Here is an 18,593-nt window from a genome sequence, read left to right as displayed (position 1 = left end):
CCTCCAGCCAGCTGCAGCTCTGAGGGCAGCTATAGCACCTCTCCCTTGCCACAGGTGCCAAGGACACCAAAAGGCTTTGAACCCCAGACCTTAAGCAACAAACTGAAAATTGTCTCATTTTGAGTTTCTCCTCAGAATAGAAATAAAAGGTTAAAAAACCCCAAACAAACAACAACAAAAATTTAAAAATCCCTTTGCTCCCTGCTGCATCCTGCAGATTGGTCCTTTCTTTCAGGCTTTACTGGTTTCCCACAGCCTCCTGTGTGAGCAATGGCTGTATTCCCAAAATGCAGCCCTTCTCTTTGATGGGTTGTGATCAGCTTGACAAACCCATTTCTGCCCCAAATGGGATGGGGCTGTCTGCAGATAAACTCAAGTTCTTGGAAGTGGGCAAAACTGGAGCTGTATTCCTGTTTCCTTTTCTGTCTGGGTGTGTGCATTTGCACACAGACTGCATTGAAACTATTTCATTAATGACTCTTTCTCTCTTGCACCCACAGCTCACAGGCATGTTCATGTGCAGGTGCTGCGGGAGGGTACTTGCTGCAGCCCCCACAGGAGACCTACAGAGACAGGGGAAAAGGGTAGAAAAGACTTGCCTTTTGGAGCAGCATTAGCTGCAAAAAAAAAATCAGACTATTCTATCTAAAGGTTTATCTGATTTAAAAAGAAAAAAAAATCTTAAGAAAATAAATGCATTAAAGACTAAAATGTTGACAGTAAGAAAGATTGACCTATGCTCCTTTAGAGAAAATAAATTTAACTGTTTGGCTCTGTCTTGCTTTAATACTGCTTTTAAATCACCTACTTTGAAAATAGATTTATATATTGCAGTTTCCCCACAGTGTGGGGCATTGCTGGAAAAATCCTTTGCTAAAGGAATGGATGTCATTAATGTGTAGTAAAAAAAGGTTTGACTGACTTGTTCTAGAGTCTGTTTTAACATGTCTAAATTACAGCCTTTTTCAGCCTAATCTGTCATTTCTTAGAAGAAAACCATCAACTGATGTTTTTAATCATTCATTTATCGCCTAAACTGACTGCTCATGAAAACTCTGCTTTTCACAGGAATTAGCTTTGAATACTGTGGGGTTGTAGTATGTTTTCTTTAAGTTATATCTCAATGTTTTTGTTGGCATCATCAGGAAGGTATTCTCTGTTGTAGCGCCTCTCAGGTGAATCCCTTCGTGGCTAAAGAAAAGGCAGATACCTTTTTTTCCCCACTTCAGGATATTTCCCCAGGGATTCAGCAGCTGTATAAAATTGCAAGATCTTCCACAATATCTTTGTTAGTCCTTCATCCCCCTATTGGGCTCTTGTTTAACAGGAGGGGAAGGGGGGGAGAAATCAGCCTCAGCCATACAGTAAATGGCGTACATGAACCTCTTCATGTATACTTGTGTTCACGTGCTGTGTCTGGCAGAATCTGCTCCTGTCGTGGCAGGGTGCTGGGAGGCTGCGTGGGGCCACACGGAGGACCTGGGAGCCTTGCAGAGTTCAATGGTTGGAGCTACACATGCTGATGAAACCTCAGCCCATGTTTAAAAACCCTGAAATGCAAAATATCATTCAAAGCCAACAGTAAAAATGAGGCAAAAGGAAGAAAAGAGTTACTGCCTGTTAGAAAACAATTTCTGTTCTTCATTTATTAGTTCATCATTCACCTGCCATTTGCCTTTACTGATGCCCAGCCAGTCCCCGAGCAGCGATTGCTGCTCCCTGGCCAACTTCCCCCAGCTTATATACTGAGCATGATGTTATATGGTATGGAATGTCCCTTTGGCCAGTTCGGGTCAGCTGTCCTGGCTATACTCCCTCCCAGCTTCTTGTGCACCTCTTTGCTGGCAGAGCATGGGAAGCTGAAAAGTCCTTGTCTTAGTATAAACACTGCTTAGCAACAACTAAAGCATCAGTGTGTTATCACATTATTCTCATGCTAAATCCAAAACACAGTGCTATGCCAGCTACTAGGAAGAAAATTAACTCTATCCCAGCTGAAACCAGAACAACAAAACCCAAAGAGGTTGATTAGGTGGAGTGAGCCCAGTTGGAGGGCCACCAGGATGCTCAGGGGCTGGAGCACCTGCCCTGCAAGGGGAGCCTGAGGGATGGGGCTGCTTCAGCCTGGAGAAGGGAAGGCTTTGGGGGCACCTCAGAGCAGCCTTCTCCTGCCTATGGGCCGGTCACTGAGAAGATAAAGCCAGGCTCTCCACAGTATTGCAAGGCAGCAGGATGAGAGATGGTGGGCCTAAGATGAAACTGGAGAAGCCTGCATTATATATAAAGGGAAACCTTTTTCCCCATGGGGACAGTCCGGAGTGGAACAGGTTGCACAGAGAGGCTGTGTCGTCTGCATTCTTGGAGCTTTTCAAGACCAGGCTGGAGAAAGCCCTCAGCCACGTGGTCTGGCCTTCTTCCTGCTGCTGCTTTGAGCAGGCATTTGCACTGGGGACCTTCTGTCATCCCTTCCAGGCTGGTCTGACTCATGCTGTGACACAAGCATGCCATACTTTTCTGTATCTCGAAACTTCCCATTTTAATTAAAGGTTCTCTCTCACAAGCCAAGAAGCTAATTTAAGCTGTTTTATCGAGTACCGTGGACAGACATTCTTTTATTGCTGTTTTTTTCTATACATCTCTGATTATCCAAAATGCTGCTCTTTAGGTGCATCAGTGTGAGCAGTCTTCGAAAGCCAACTGGATCTCTGGGCACAACGGAGCTGATACCACATATGCAAGGTTGGTACAGTCTGTATTTGCATTTGTAGTTAGGTCAAGTGAATGTTTCTTCCTCTATGATTGAATTTGCTCAGCTTGGGGATTATTTTGGTGAGGATTGAAGGGGAAATTCAAATTGTAACTGCTCAGCAGTGGTAATTTGTGACTGAGGAATGATCTGGCACAGAGGGCAAGAAGGCCCAACTGCAAGAAGGGGTTAAACTGGCTGGAAGCAGGAATGGCAGAGACAGAAGGACTCCCTGCAAGGGAGTGAAGTTTCCCTTGGTGATGAGATGAGAAACAGCCTCAGCATTGTCTTGTAGACCATCCTGAAATACAAGAGCTCAGGGGCCACCTTTGGGCAGCAGAGCTGGGCTGGGGGATGGACCCAGGGCCTGGTTGAGGTGCCCCATGCAATCGCTCTCGGGATTGGTGCTGGTGCAAGAGTATATAAGGAATCTGCTTGTGACGCATCTTTGCAGACTCCATGTAGAACTGCTTATGGCGGTAGGACTCTGCCCAATGCATTGTTCATTAAATTTTTCTTTTATATTTAAGCATGAATGTGTTTAGTTTTCCCTCGAGGGGTACCATAAAAATTCCCCAACAGGATTCTGCTGTGCATGTCTGCTGTCTGCTGATTTCTCAAATGCATTGTACCTTATTTGCATAATAGCAGCAGAAGACTGTAAACTTTCTGTATAATTGAGTTCTTCATGTTTTAGCTCATTGCTTAGGTTATGAGCAAGCTGCTGTGCACTGGAGCTCTAGAATCTATAGCTGATGATGGCTTTTAAAATTTCAGGGAACGCTTTTTCCCTATTATCTTATAAGAAACATTCCAACTCATTAGCCAGTTCATGTGCTTTGAAGAAATTTTAGAGCATTCATTTTTCAATTGTGACTTTGTAAAGAACAAAGTTAAGTACATATTACCAATGTTCAAGACTTCAAGCCACTCAATAAATGAAATCAGCTGTCTGGTAAGACTTGTTTTCCATAAAATCACATCGACTCAAGTTAATTATTGTCTTCCTCTAATTCTTTATCAATTGAACTCCTACAATAGATTTGATAGACTAATAGCAGCCAACGAAGATTCAATGAATAAGCTGTTTCTCCAGCTACAACTAAAGAGCATTGACTCAGGAAAAAGGAAGAAGGAAGGCAAGGAGCATGGAAAAGGCAGAAATCTGGGGGTAAGGCCAAAAAGGCATTGACTTTTGAGATTAGCTGTATCTTCCTCTTGTCTGCAGAGCAAACACCTTCACTGTTTGGGCAGAATAAAGAGTAGCAGTGGCAAATGTGTTGCTATGGCAGATGTAATATGGCTCATTTTCTGTGGGCTGAATCTCCTACAATTGATTATTTGATTTCCCACTACTTTGCCTGAGATTGCTATCAAACTAAGCCACCATCTGTCATTCTGTTTGCTCCTGCTGAAGTGTGGACAATGTTGCAGCTCTTCCAGTCATCAGGTATTTTCTCTGACCTCTCCTAAAATTTATTTTCTATAGAAAATCAATTGTTTAGAATCTTCCTCAGTAAAATTATTTCATGACTTATGAAAAAGTTATCTGGCCCTGTTGACTCGAGTGTTTATCCCCTATATATAGCTTGGTGTGCTTGGTTACTGCTGGCCTGGGAATCATTTCATCATTGCAATAAAAATACTTCATCTAGTACCTCGTCTTGCTTTTTTCCAGATACAGAGCAGAAAACGACTGTAGAAAGGATGTCACTAATGAGGTAGAAAAAAATGTTCAGTAAATGGGTGCCCATCTTGCTTTTGTTATTTTTTTTTTTCTTTTTTCTTAAAGCACTTAAATGGAAGTTGCTTTGTTCTTTGCCCTGCCTGCCATAGATTTTTATCTAACATGGTTAACTGTTCAGGAGGGATAGGCAGGCGAGGTGGACGTGTTGCACTATATGTAAGGGAGAGGTTTGATTGTACAGCCCTCACAGTTAGGGATGATGTGGTTGAGAGTCTCTGGGTGAGGATTAGGGGGATGGAAAACAAAGGAGATGTTGTAGTGGGTGTCTACTACCGATCGCCCAGCCAGGATGTAAGCACTGATGAGTTATTCTACAGGCAATTAGGAGAAATCTCTGGATTGGTAGCCCTTGTCCTTATGGGAGATTTCAACTTCCCAGACATCAACTGGGAACACCATACTGCTGTGATGAGCATGTCTTGGAAATTCCTGAAGTTTGTGGGAGATAACTTCTTGTCACAGGTACTTAGTGAGCCAACAAGGACAGATGCCCTCCTAGACTTGCTGTTTGTGAATAGAGAAGGACTTGTGGGGGAGAAGTGATGGTAGGTGGCTGTCTTGGCCACAGTGATCATGAAATGGTTGAGTTTAAAATTTTCAGTGTAATAAGAAAAAGGGACAGCAGAGTTGCTACCCTGGACTTCAGGAGAGCAAACTTTAAGCTATTCAGGGAGCTACTTAGCAGAGTACCCTGGGAATATGGCTTTGAGGCCTTAGGAGTCCATGAGTGCTGGTCAGTTTTCAAGAACCACCTTTTAGAAGCACAGGAGCAGGCAATCCCATTGTGTCGAAAGTCAAGCAAGCAGGGCAGAAGACAAGCTTGGCTGAACAGGGAACTCCTCGTGGAGCTCAAGACGAAAAAGAAATTGTATGATCTCTGGAAGAGAGGTCAGGCTTTGCAGGAAAATTAGAGCCGTGGTTCGTATATGCAGGAAGAAGACACGAAAGGCTAAAGCACAACTAGAGTTGAAACTGGCCAGTGTTGTGTCAGACAACAAGAAGGGCTTTTTTACGTATGTTAATAGCAAGAGGAGGTCTAAGGAAAACATTGGACTGATACTTGTTGAAGATGGTCACCTGACAAATAGGGATGAAGAAAAAGCAGAGGCATTCAATGCTTTTTTTGCCTCATTCTTTAATAATACTGATAGACCTTGGGCTGCCCGGTCCTCTGAGTCAGAGGACCACGACTGTGGGAGCAGTGACTTTCCATTTGTGGACACTGGAATTGTAAGGGACCAGCTGTATCCGTTGAATGTTCATAAGTCCATGGGGCCTGATGGGATTCATCCCAGAGTACTGAAGGAGCTAGTGGATGTCATGGCAGGACCCCTCTCAGTCATCTACCAAAGGTCTTGGGAGTCTGGGGAGATCCATGTTGACTGGAAGCTAGCCAATATTATCCCAACTTACAAGAAGGGTCAGTTCATTTCAATATTTTTATCAATGATCTGGATGCAGGACTTGAATGCACCCTTAGCAAGTTTGCTGATGACACTAAACTGGGAGGTGCTGTTGACTCTCTTGAGGGACAAGAGGCCTTGCAGAGGGATCTAGATAGATTGGAGCATTGGACCATGATTAATGGGATGAAATTTAACAAGTTCAAATGCCGGATTCTGCACCTGGGACGGAGTAATGCCAGGCACAAGTATAAATTGGGAGAGGAGTGGCTGGGGAGCAGCCCCGCAGAAAGGGATCTGGGGGTGCTGGTTGACAGCAGACTCAATAGGAGTCAGCAGTGTGCCCTGGCAGCCAAGAGGGCAAAGGGCATTCTGGGGTGCATCAAACACAGCATAACCAGCTGGTCAAAAGAGGTGATTATGGAACAGATCCTCCTGGAAACTATGCTAAGGTACATGGAGGACAGGGAGGTGATTCGAGACAGCCAGCATGGCTTCACCAAGGGCAAGTCCTGCCTGACTAACCTAGTGGCCTTCTAGGATGGAGTGACTACATCAGTGGACACGGGAAGGGCTACAGATGTCATCTATCTGGACCTCTGTAAGGCCTTTGACACGGTCCCCCCCAACATCCTTCTCTCTAAACTGGAGAGGTATGGATTTGATGGGTGGACTGTCCAGTGGGTGAGGAATTGGTTGGATGGTCACATTCAGAGGGTAGTGGTCAATGGCTCAATGTCCAGATGGAGGTTGGTGATGAGTGGCATCCCTCAGGGGCCCCTATTGGGACCGGTACTGTTTAATACCTTCATCAATGACATATAGGCAGTGGGATCGAGTGCACCCTCAGCAAGTTTGCAGAGGACACCAAGCTGAGTGGTGCGGTCAACACGCCAGAGGGACGGGATGCCATCCAGAGGGATCTGGACAAGCTGGAGAAGTGGGCCTGTGTGAACTTCATGAAGTTCAGCAAAGCCAAGTGCAAGGTCCTGCACCTGGGTTGGGGCAACCCCCAGTATCAATACAGGCTGGGGGATGAAGGGATTGAGAGCAGCCCTGCTGAGAAGGACTTGGGGGTACTGGTGGAGGAAAAGCTGGACGTGAGCCAGCAATGTGCGCTCGCAGCCCAGAAGGCCAATCGTATCCTGGGCTGCATCAAAAGAAGCATGGCCAGCAGGTCGAGGGAGGTGATTCTGCCCCTCTACTCTGCTCTGGTGAGACCCCACCTGGAGTACTGTGTCCAGCTCTGGAGCCCTCAGCACAGGAAAGACATGGACCTGTTGGAGTGGGTCCAGAAGAGGGCCACAAAAATGATCGGGGGCTGGAACACCTCTCCTATGAAGGAAGGCTGAGAGAGTTGGGGTTGTTTAGCCTGGAGAGGAGAAGGCTCTGGTGATACCTCATTGGAGCCTTCCAATACTTAAAGGGGGCTTATAAGAAAGATGGGGACAAACTTCTTAGTAGGGCCTGTTGCAACAGGACAAGGGGGAATGGTTTTAAAGTAAAGGGGGGTAGATTTAGACTAGATATAAGGAAGAAATTTTTTACGCTGAGGGTGGTGAAGCACTGGAACAGGTTGCCCAGAGAGGTGGTGGATGCCCCATCCCTGGAAACATTCAAGGTCAGGTTGGACGGGGCTTTGAGCAACCTGATCTAGTTGAAGATGTCCCTGCCCACGGCAGGACTAGATGACCTTTAAAGGTCCCTTCCAACCCAAACTATTCTATGATTCTATGATTATCCTGCTGTATTTAGCATTGGTGCGGCCTCACCTTGAGTACTGTGTGCAGTGCTGGGCCCCACAATTTAAGAAGGCTGTTAAGGTCCTTGAATGCATCCAGAGGAGGGCAACAAAGCTCGTGAAAGGGCTGGAAGGCATGTCCTATGAGGAGAGGCTAAGGACTCTGGGGTTGTCTAGTTTGGAGAGAAGGAGGCTGAGGGGCAACCTCATTGCACTCTACAGCTTCCTGAGGAGGGGAAGTGGAGAGGGAGGTGCTGAGCTCTTCTCCCTGGTATCCAGTGACAGGATGCGTGGGAATGGTTCAAAGCTGCACCAGGGGAGGTTCAGACTGGACATGAGGAAGCATTTCTTTACCGAGAGGGTGGTCAGACACTGGAACAGGCTTCCTAGAGAGGTGGTTGATGCCCCAAGCCTCTTAGCGTTTAAGAGGCATTTGGACAATGCCCTTAACATGCTTTAACTTTTGGTCAGCCCTGAAGTGCTCGGGCAGTTGGACTAGATGATTGTTGTAGGTCCCTTTCAACTGTAATAGTCTATTCTATTCTAAAAATAAAACAAAAACCTTCTCTTATTACACTTTCCTATACTCTGAGCTAGACATCATATTCATTTTACCTGTTCCTCCTTGTTTCTTATATATATAACTTCTGTCTGGTCTTCATTTATCCAATAGAACTTTTTTGAGCAAAAGTTCCTCTGCCTTGATTGTAGCTTTTTGACCATCTAAAACTCTTTAAAGAACTACAGTATTCATTCTTATTCCTTCTCTTTTGTCTGATCTCTTCTTTCAGATGAAGTTCCTAAAACTTTCCTCATATACAAGAAAAGAACTGTCTCCTTTTTATCAGTACTGACGCTAATCCATGAATCTTACCTTACAGGATTCAGAATGAAGTGGAACGGTTTTAGACCTTGAAAGACTTCTGTGTAGGAATGTAAATAATGAAACTTTGGGGAGAAGAAAAACAACTTTGTTCAATGATCTTTTAATGCTAAATTAAAATTTATGAAAACTTACAGAAAGTTTAAAAAAAAAAAAACACAAAACCACTAGTTAGCAGTCTGAAGGGATGAACAGAGAAGGGTGTAGGATCCAGCAGCATGCCAGGTAGCATCCAAGTCACATGCAAATGTCAGAATAGCAACCTGGCTGAGACAAGTCTTATCATCTACATATATACTCTTCTAATTAGTTTACCGTGTTCAATCTACCCACACGTGTCAAACGGGGGAAAAAGCTAAAAAAAGAAAAGCAAACCCATTCGTAGGTGGTATACCTAGCTTTCAAGCTGCTGCCCATTCTTCTCTCTCTTTTTTTTTTTTATTATTATTTGTGCTCTAGACTGTGGTTTCAAGTCCCTAAGGTGAGCAATGGTGCCTGTGACACATGGTGTAATTCTTCCACCTACATTATACCTGCTTTATTCCTCTTAACCAGGTTAAAAGCAATGTTTTTAACATTCCAGACATGCAAATCCTCCCACTAGATTTCTGTAATGCCAATTATATTAAATGCCTTCTTGTAAATGAGAAATTTCCAATTCTTTTTGCTTCTTACTGCGAGTTCTAGCAATTGGAATGATATTTCTTTTCACTTTTTCTGTCACTGTAGGTCAATTTGTTCATGATTTACTGAGTTAATGTCTATGTTACATTTGTCTCCTTTGCTTACTCCCGTGTGTTTTAAAGTACTACCTTCCTTACTGCTCTGCTTGCCTCCATTCCCAATAATTATTGCTGCAACACAGGAGATACTGGTCACTCGGTCTTTAAAAAAAACTCTTCTGTTTAAGGCTCTGCAAAAAGAAAACCCATTTCACTCTAGTAATATGACTAACAATGTGTCTCCATTATTTTCTTCCTGTTCTCATTTCACTCATGGGGACAGAAAAAATGAAAACAAGTTTGGTTTTTTTCTCTCATCTGTCTAGTTTTGTTTGATATGATATTGGTCCCAGGGTGTACCATCATTAGCAGTGGTTTTCTGGATGTCTTCATAATTCTATCCAATTCCTGCAGTTCAAGTAAAAAGTCAGGATTTGTACTTGTCTCCTCCAAAGAGACAACATGCACTATCCTGTTGTTCTTGTGCCATCTAGAGGAATGGCGTATAATCTCAGTATTTTTGTCTATAATCTTGATATGTTTGAAGAACTACTCTTGGTTGATGCTTACTTCATGCCACAAGGGTGCCTATCAGGTTATGTCCTCTTTAGCTGAGTTTTGCTTCTTCACAGACAGGTTTCTTGGCAGTTGACTTATCAACAATCTGGTAACCATCTGATGTCTCCAGCCGAGTTGAAAACTGTTTCTATTTCTCATCTTCAACTAGCAGTCTCCAGTCTGGACTGTACATGATTATGAATACTGGGGTATGTAAGAGAATAGTGGCTTTTATCCAATCTTGTAGAAAGTCCTGAATATTGCCAAGAACTTGAAGGGACTTTATTTTGACATTTCAATTGGTTGTTTATTGAAAGGGTCATTTGATGTGGACCAACATTGGTATCTGCCTAGCTTTGCAGAGTGAAGGAGACTTTAAAACTGTTAAAGGTCTCAGCTGAAGTTTCCTCAGTGGTATGGCTGAGGATGAGAAGGTCACAATTTTTTCCTACAGCTTGAGAAACATAAGGTGCCAGTGGGGTTCCCACACAAAACTGCAGAGCACATCTTTGTTATTTATGCATAAGCAAACACAGGGATGCTAGCAGAGTTAAAAATCAAACCGTATGAGGCTACAGTGATATTTTTTCTTATTATTTTGTTCTTGCCAGTGGATAAACCAGTGCAATCATAGAAATCAGTGAGAGCAATCATTGAGAGAGAGCAATTATAGCAATCATTGAGAAATGTTGGAAGTTCCTATATTTGGGTAATGACTGCTAAATACCCTTCAGAGAAAGTACTTTCTTCAGAGGAAAGGACTTTGCTAACTGCTCTTAAGATATACACAAGGCAATTTTGCTTTTAATTAATATGATGCCACCTTCGTTGAATTCTGAGCTATGCCTGGGTGTATGAGGAAAGCTTAGGCCCATGATTATTTTGTAAGCAAATAGTGATCTTGCAGTGCTATCTGTGAGGCATGGTTTTAAACAGCATAGAAGAGAAAGGGAAAGAATTGTGCATAAATGAGTATAAAACAGCAAGGGCCTAAAATGATGACACGAAGCTGAGTGGTGCGGTTGACATGCCTGAGGGATGGGATGCCATCCAGAGGGACCTGGACAAGCTCGAGAAGTGGGCCCGTGTGAACCTCATGAGGTTCAACAAGGCCAAGTGCAAGGTCCTGCACCTGGGTTGGGGCAACCCCTGGTATCAATACAGGCTGGGGGATGAAGGGATTGAGAGCAGCCCTGCCGAGAAGGACTTGGGGGTACTGGTGGAGGAAAAGCTGGACATGAGCCAGCAATGTGTGCTTGCAGCCCAGAAGGCCAATCATATCCTGGGCTGCATCAAAAGAAGCATGGCCAGCAGGTCAAGGGAGGTTATACCTGATGCTGTAACTCCTCTAAACTCCGAGTATCTTCCTCCTTAGCCATGCTGGCTGTTCTGCCAGCTTCAGACAAAGCTCTCAAAGGTTTTCTGAAAGAAAAAAGAAAAGAAGAAAAAAAAAAAAGCACAGGAACGCTCTAGGAGTTTGAAGCTTATCCCTGCATGCTGTTGTAAAGATTTCCTCAGGTGCTTGCTTATGAACAGAGCAAGAGGCAGCCTCTGCCCAGCCTGGGGTCCCTCAAGGACTGCAAAGCTGAACTGAGTCACATCCCTGTGCCTCAGTGCATAAAGGCAACAGTAGATCTGTTTCCTTGTTGCCTGCAAATCTTATGTCTTATATATTCCTTGGACAAACCAACCATAAAAGCAACTGTATTGGGGAGCAAAACAATGAAAATGGGTCCCAGTGAGTTTCTGACTCTTTTTACTAGGACACTGTGAACAGCAAGCTGGAGGCAGCATGCCTTGGCTTAGCGATGTGGCTGAGGGACTAGATATTGATATGAATGAGAGAAAGGAAAGATTAAGAGAAGTTGCTAAGCAATCAGGGGAAATTATTCTTGGAAATGACATTTGGACTGAAAAGGGCCGATGTCTGACCTAAGCCTTCCTGCTGCAGAGGGCTTAACCTAAGAAGAGTGCTATGCAGTTATCTGCAGCGGGCTCTTCACCGTCTTAAATGGAAGTTACTTAATAGCAAGAAAACTAATTTGAAGATGGAAAAGCTGTAACTCGCAGAAGTGAAATGGGCTAAGATAAAACTAAGGGGAAAAAGCAGAATAATAACTACTTGCAACGAGAGAGGTAAAGCCTTGTCACTGCTGCAGTTTGAGCACAGATAGCAGTGTAAGAAAGAGCACATAACTGTTCAGCACATCAAGTTGCATGCAGTATGTTTACAAGTGGCATGTTAGGTATTTTTTGTTTAAGAATACGATATGACAGTGTAGTAATATGTTGGAAAAGGTAACACCATGCAAAAAGGAACAGAATTATAATGGATTGCAACAGTCACTTGTGCACTGGCCTCCTGAATTCACGTTCAGTATAAAGAATGTATATAGCTCATTCCCAATGGCGAAGAAGAGTGGGACTAGTCCCCTGATTGATAGCACTGCATATATAACCTGATAGCACACTCATATATACGTGTGTGTATGTATGCCACACACAGGAATGTATTATTCAGTGTTGTACTGGCAAGGTCAAGATCTTTAAAGGAAGCTAGGGATCAGATGAGATCCACAGCAGTGACAAGGCACTTAATCTACCACTGATTTCAATGGGAAATTGAGTATTTCATATCTCAGGGATTTGGCCATAGTTCCTACCAAATGGTCTAGACTCTCATCTTCAATTCTAGACAGTGTCAAGACTACAGGTATGAAGCTTTTGTTTCTAATAGCTTTAATGATCAAAATGTCATATGGACAATAGACTGAGCCGGCAATGTCTTTTATACTACTGTAACCTGCCTTATAGCACTGCGAGGACAGAATTAGCTTATTCTGGTAGAAGAGAGAAGTACGAGAGAGCTGAGCTGAGTTCTTGCTTTCACCTGAGCAGAAGGAAGCTCTGGGTGGCCCCAGGGAGCAAAGAACAGGCTCACACTAAGATCATGAAAGATCTTCTTTCTGTGGTCCTAAACTCTTACACTTCTGATTTAACCATATTGTCTTGCACCAGCCATTTAATCTAGCTCTGTGTTTTGGGCTAACTGGAACCAAGAAGTTAATTTTGCACCTTTCTCTAGTATGGACATTTGCACTGGTATGAAAGCACTGTATCAATATAGATCCTTTTTGTAAACTCACTGAAGTAAGAGGTAGCGGCCTTTTTGTTATGAAACCAGCACATCAGCATTGGCAAGGAAAAACACACCTTTTAAAACACCAAAATGTTCTTTATTTTTAACTTTGAAGTTGATCTCATGAAATGTTAAGATCTAAATGGAGTATCATCTTATCCCCTTTTGTTATCCCTGTAGCCTCAGACATAGACAAGGGGAGTTGGCACCTCTGACTCTTGAATTTCTTGCTCATCTATCTTCTATTTTTGTCGGAGTTTCCCTTTGTTCAGTGTCGACGACGGAGCGGGAGTTGCGATTCCAGAGTAATGACAGATCTCAATATGAGTATGGTCATTCTCCTTTATTTACACTTATAACAGGGCTTATATAGTTAACTACTATGGACACGCGCTACCTGCAGCTTGCAGATAGGTTACAGCCTTGTGTTCACGCGCATCTATGCTCTAGCAGATTGGCCCGTTCTTTCTGATCATGCGAAATGCCTTCATGGTCTTTATCTTGTTTTTCTCCTTCCAGCTGCACATTCCTTTCTCCGTTGTTTTCTGCTTAAGTGCCTTGTTATGCCAGGTGGTGCAGTGTTTGCTCATTAAAATCAAACTCAGGAATGTCCGTTAGTGAGACTCCCATTCCCACATCTCCCCCTTTTTGTTTTACTAGAAACACTGCTGAAACCGATCTTTCAATCATTTTTCGTATACATTGCAACAAACAGGGTACACAAAACAAAAATGCATATAAATACTATTACACATATCCCTCCTAGCTTGGCTAGTCCTTTTAACCAGCCACGAGGAGGAGCTGTCTGATACCCGCAAGTCTGCAAACGCAGCAGCCAGGGGGTCTTTCTCCCCGGTCACTCCCCCATCATTCATCGGAACGGATGGGGTGGCTGGGCGCGCTCTTCATAACAACCTATAATTGGTTAATCACAGCTGTCCACGCACTCACAATACCCTTCTCATTGGTAGCTGCCGGCTGGTCTCGCCGATCTGTGCCTCCTCCTTATCCTGGGTGTTGTTCCGCTGTTGTTGTTCATCACGTGGCGAGGCTCCTTCTTCTGCTCAGGGAAGGATGGTCAAGGTCACCAGCCGTCTTTGTCAGCATATCCCTGCTACTGTTAAAAACATGGGTTGCTCAGGGATACTAGATCGTGCCCCTGCTGTACCAGCCACTCCTCCACAATTCCCCCTTCTTGTTTTTGAGCAACCCAGACTTGATTAACAATTTTCATAATTGCTTTCTTCACACAGCTAAAAATTATACAAGAGCATATACTTATTACTAATATAACAATTAAAATGCGTAAGCTTTCTTTTATTAAACTTATTATCCAAGATGGCAGTTCCCCAAATATATTCTTAAGCCAGGTATCGAATAACCCGTGATCTTGTTGAATATTCTTGGTGTGGTCCTTTAACCATTGTAGCTGTTTGTGGATTGACTCCCCATGGTCAGACAGATTCATACAACACATCCCTTCAAAATCCTCACACCCATGTCCTTGTGCTAATAACAGAAAGTCAATAGCAGCTCTATTCTGTAAAATCGCATGATGGAAGCTATCCTGATCTGCAAGTAATTTTTCAATAAGCTCTGTTGTCATATCAGCCTGCTTTTTAGCCCAACAAGCTAATTTCCCTACCTCATTTAGGGCCCTCGCAGCTGCAGCGCCTGGTACAAATAGTGAAAGGAAGACCTTTTCGGTGTCGCTAGGCAGAATTACGTCATCACGACAGTCTGGGGAAAGACCCGTGGCGGCTCTTTTTCGTCTTTGTTGTTGCCCTTTTCTTGTTATGGTTTTCCACCAATTTTCTCCCGGGGCCAGCAGGGTCAATTTTCCTAAGTAGCATGGCCCTCCTACAGCATTTGCTGGGATACCCTGCCAGGCCCTGTCCCCACATATTAAAAATACCTGTGGGGGCAACGCCTTTGGGGTACCATTGTTCCAGATCCCTATTCCTCCCTTTGTTTCCGCTCCAGCTGCTCCTAAAGCATAGCTATTACCACTGTCGTTGGTACCACAAAAATCGCCCGCATCCTGATACTTGTAGTAAGATGCGTGGGAGGTGACATTAGTCCACCCTGTCCAATTTCTTGCCTGGTAGAACTGGATACCCGTCTGTAGGGGTCCCCCAAATATAAAACATGTCTGAGTCCAATTTTTAGATGTATTTCCAACTCGCATCGACCCTAACAGTTCCAACTCCTGGGGATTCCAGGGTAGCGAGTGATTTAATCCTTTTATCAAGTTAGCACTACAGTTGCTAGTTGTAGTCACATTAGTACAACTGCCAGTACTGAACCTGGCAAAGTCACCTTCCTTATATCCAGGCATACCTAACAAACAAGTCCTAAACGGCTCAGTTGCTGAGGCGAGGGAAAGGCAAAACGTGGGCTGCCCTGTTTTATTTGCCCAGGTTACCCACATATTTTCCCTTGGGTTAATGCGATGTATAGTTGCCGACCCTGGGATTATTAAGATTAGCCCAATTACGATCACATCTGCCTGGCTCAACATTTTCTCTTCTAGGCGAATTGCCTTTCTTTTTTTGTTTTTTTTTTTTTTTTTTACAAACAATAATCAATTTGGCAGTTTCGTGGACTGTATTTCGTGTCCAGTGGTTATTAATATTCTATACAGCACTATTTCTTTCAGATAGCAAGTTTCAGATCACCTTTGTGCGCGCGTGCACCGGGCCCACCACTTCTTATCACAATGGTAACACTGACACAATACTCACGGTACACACCGTAGGCACTCTTTGTTTTTGGTTTTTTTGTTTGTTGGGTTGTTGGTTTTTTTTTTCCCCTCTTTTTTTTTCTTCTCTCTCTTTTTTTTTTTTTTTTTTTTTTTTTTTTCCCTCCACGTATCGCCCCCCACAAGCGATCGACAAAATGACTATACGCTTCAGTGGCACCTTGCTGTACAGAACTAAAGGATGGAGTGGACGAACCGGGTAAGGCTAAAAAGGCATCTAGCGCCAGTTTGGCAGACAACTGCAACAAAGCAATAGGAAAAACCAACTGAGCATTAATATCATTAAACCTTCCCGTCCCCGTTATCATTTCCGCGGTAATCCCATAGAGGGGATCCCCCTGCGTTTGATGCTGTGCCGCAGCACTTGCCGCCCGCCGTGACCATTCCGACCCCCACAACAAATACTGCGTAGGTGACAATAAAAGCCTCATAAGGTTTTGGCAGTCAGCAGGGCACATCAGGTCAGCCGAAAAAATCCAGATTACAATTTGACGTGAAGCTTCTGATTTTATCCCATACTGGGACACAGTGTTTCTTGCTTGCTGTAGGATTTTCCAATCATGAGGCGCCCACTTATTGCCGTTATTCTCTTGCAGCACAGGAAAAGTACTCGCCCCCAAGCTGGATGCCGCTTGCCACTGCCCGTCCAGCATAGCGTCTCTAGCCACTTCGCTCCAGCGTCTGGGCTGAACCGTCGCTGGTGGTCCAGAGAGGCAAGGGGGTAGGGATTCCCCTGATGCCCCGGACAGGTGCTCCATCCCTCCCCTCTGGGCTGTAATTGTTAAGTCCTGTAACTGTTGCACTACCTTCTTCAGGAGCTCATTAGTCTCAGCCATACTCTGTTCTTTGCTGTCACCCTGTGGCGGAGTAGACGCACCTGAAGAGACTCCTAGAGGCGGGGCTGTTGGCCACGGAGGGGTTAACGGAGCTAGCCGCTCCTCCTCCCCGGGTCGTCGCTCTTCCGCGACCGCCTCAGGTGAAAGAGGGGCCCCGTTACCGCTAGTTTCTGCATCTTTGCAGTCCGTAAGCGGAGGGTACGTTTCAAGCAGTTCAGAAGCGCCGTCACCCCCCAGAACACTATACTTGGCTTCCGAGGCAGTTCGTTTGGGGGTACCCGACATACCTCGGACTGCAGACGGCCCAAAGAACCGAAACAGTCCAGATGTTGTATTCTTCGGTCTATCAGGCAAGGGTTCTGGGGCTAGCATTTGAGTGGCTGCACAAGCCACCTTTCTTTCAGCTTTCATGGCTTTTAAAGTCTCTGACACAGACCTCCATAGTTCCCGCACTGTTTTAATCTCCTTCTTTGACTTTTCATCCCCTGTGATAGTCTGCTCCCACATAGTATTGCCAAGCTCTCGCCACTCAAGGTCAGAAAAAATAGTTTGACTGTCCTTAAAATGTCCCCAACGTTGTCCTAATTTAATCAACGTACATAATTGTTTTACCGTTGTCTCGATCCCTCTCTTGGAGAGGATGCTTACGAGCAACACAGCTGCCGCCTCTATTTCCATGATAGCGGTCGCTCACTGGGAGGCAGTTGGCCAGACTGCTCCGTTATCTTATCCCCCTCCGATCATCGGGATAGTACAACTCCCAGCCGCTTTTCTCCCGCTCCCCTTCTCTCGCTGCTCTTACCGCAGTCTCGAAGAGGCGCGCCGAACCATCCTCTGCTACCAGATGTCGGAGTTTCCCTTTGTTCAGTGTCGACGACGGAGCGGGAGTTGCGATTCCGGAGTAATGACAGATCTCAATATGAGTATGGTCATTCTCCTTTATTTACACTTATAACAGGGCTTATATAGTTAACTACTATGGACACGCGCTACCTGCAGCTTGCAGATAGGTTACAGCCTTGTGTTCACGCGCATCTATGCTCTAGCAGATTGGCCCGTTCTTTCTGATCATGCGAAATGCCTTCATGGTCTTTATCTTGTTTTTCTCCTTCCAGCTGCACATTCCTTTCTCCGTTGTTTTCTGCTTAAGTGCCTTGTTATGCCAGGTGGTGCAGTGTTTGCTCATTAAAATCAAACTCAGGAATGTCCGTTAGTGAGACTCCCATTCCCACATATTTTCATAGAATCATTAAGGTTGGAAAAGACCTCTAAGATCATCGAGTCCAACCGTCAACCCAACACCACCATGCCCACTAAACCATGTCCCTAAGCGCCTCATCTACACGTCTTTTAAATACTTCCAGGGATGGGGACTCAACCACTTCCCTGGGCAGCCTGTTCCAATGTTTCACCACTCTTGCAGTAAAGAAATTTTTCCTCATGTCCAATCTAAACCTCCCCTGGCGCAACTTGAGGCCATTTCCTCTCGTCCTATCGCTTGTTACTTGGGAGAAGAGACCGACACCCACCTCGCTACAACCTCCTTTCAGGTAGTTGTAGAGCGCCATGAGGTCTCCCCTCAGCCTCCTTTTCTCCAGGCTAAACAACCCCAGTTCCCTCAGCCGCTCCTCATAAGACTTGTTCTCCAGACCCCTCACCAGCCTCGTTGCCCTTCTCTGGACACGCTCCAGCACCTCAACGTCCTTCTTGTAGTGAGGGGCCCAAAACTGAACACAGCATTCGAGGTGCAGCCTCACCAGGGCCGAGTGCAGGGGCACGATCACTTCCCTGCTCCTGCTGGCCACACTATTTCTGATACAGGCCAGGATGCCATTGGCCTTCTTGGCCACCTGGGCACACTGCCTGCTCATATTCAACCAGCTGTCAACCAGCACCCCCAGGTCCTTTTCCGACAGGCAGCTTTCCAGCCACTCTTCCCCAAGCCTGTAGCGTTGCATGGGGTGGTTGTGACCCAAGTGCAGGACCCGGCACTTGGCCTTGTTGAATCTCATACAGTTGGCCTGGGCCCATCGATCCAGCCTGTCCAGGTCCCTCTG

This window comes from Aptenodytes patagonicus, chromosome W, assembly GCF_965638725.1.
Source record: "Aptenodytes patagonicus chromosome W, bAptPat1.pri.cur, whole genome shotgun sequence".
NCBI lineage: Eukaryota > Metazoa > Chordata > Aves > Sphenisciformes > Spheniscidae > Aptenodytes > Aptenodytes patagonicus.
The sequence above is the reverse complement of the archived record's forward strand: the minus strand, read 5'-3'. Positions refer to the sequence as shown.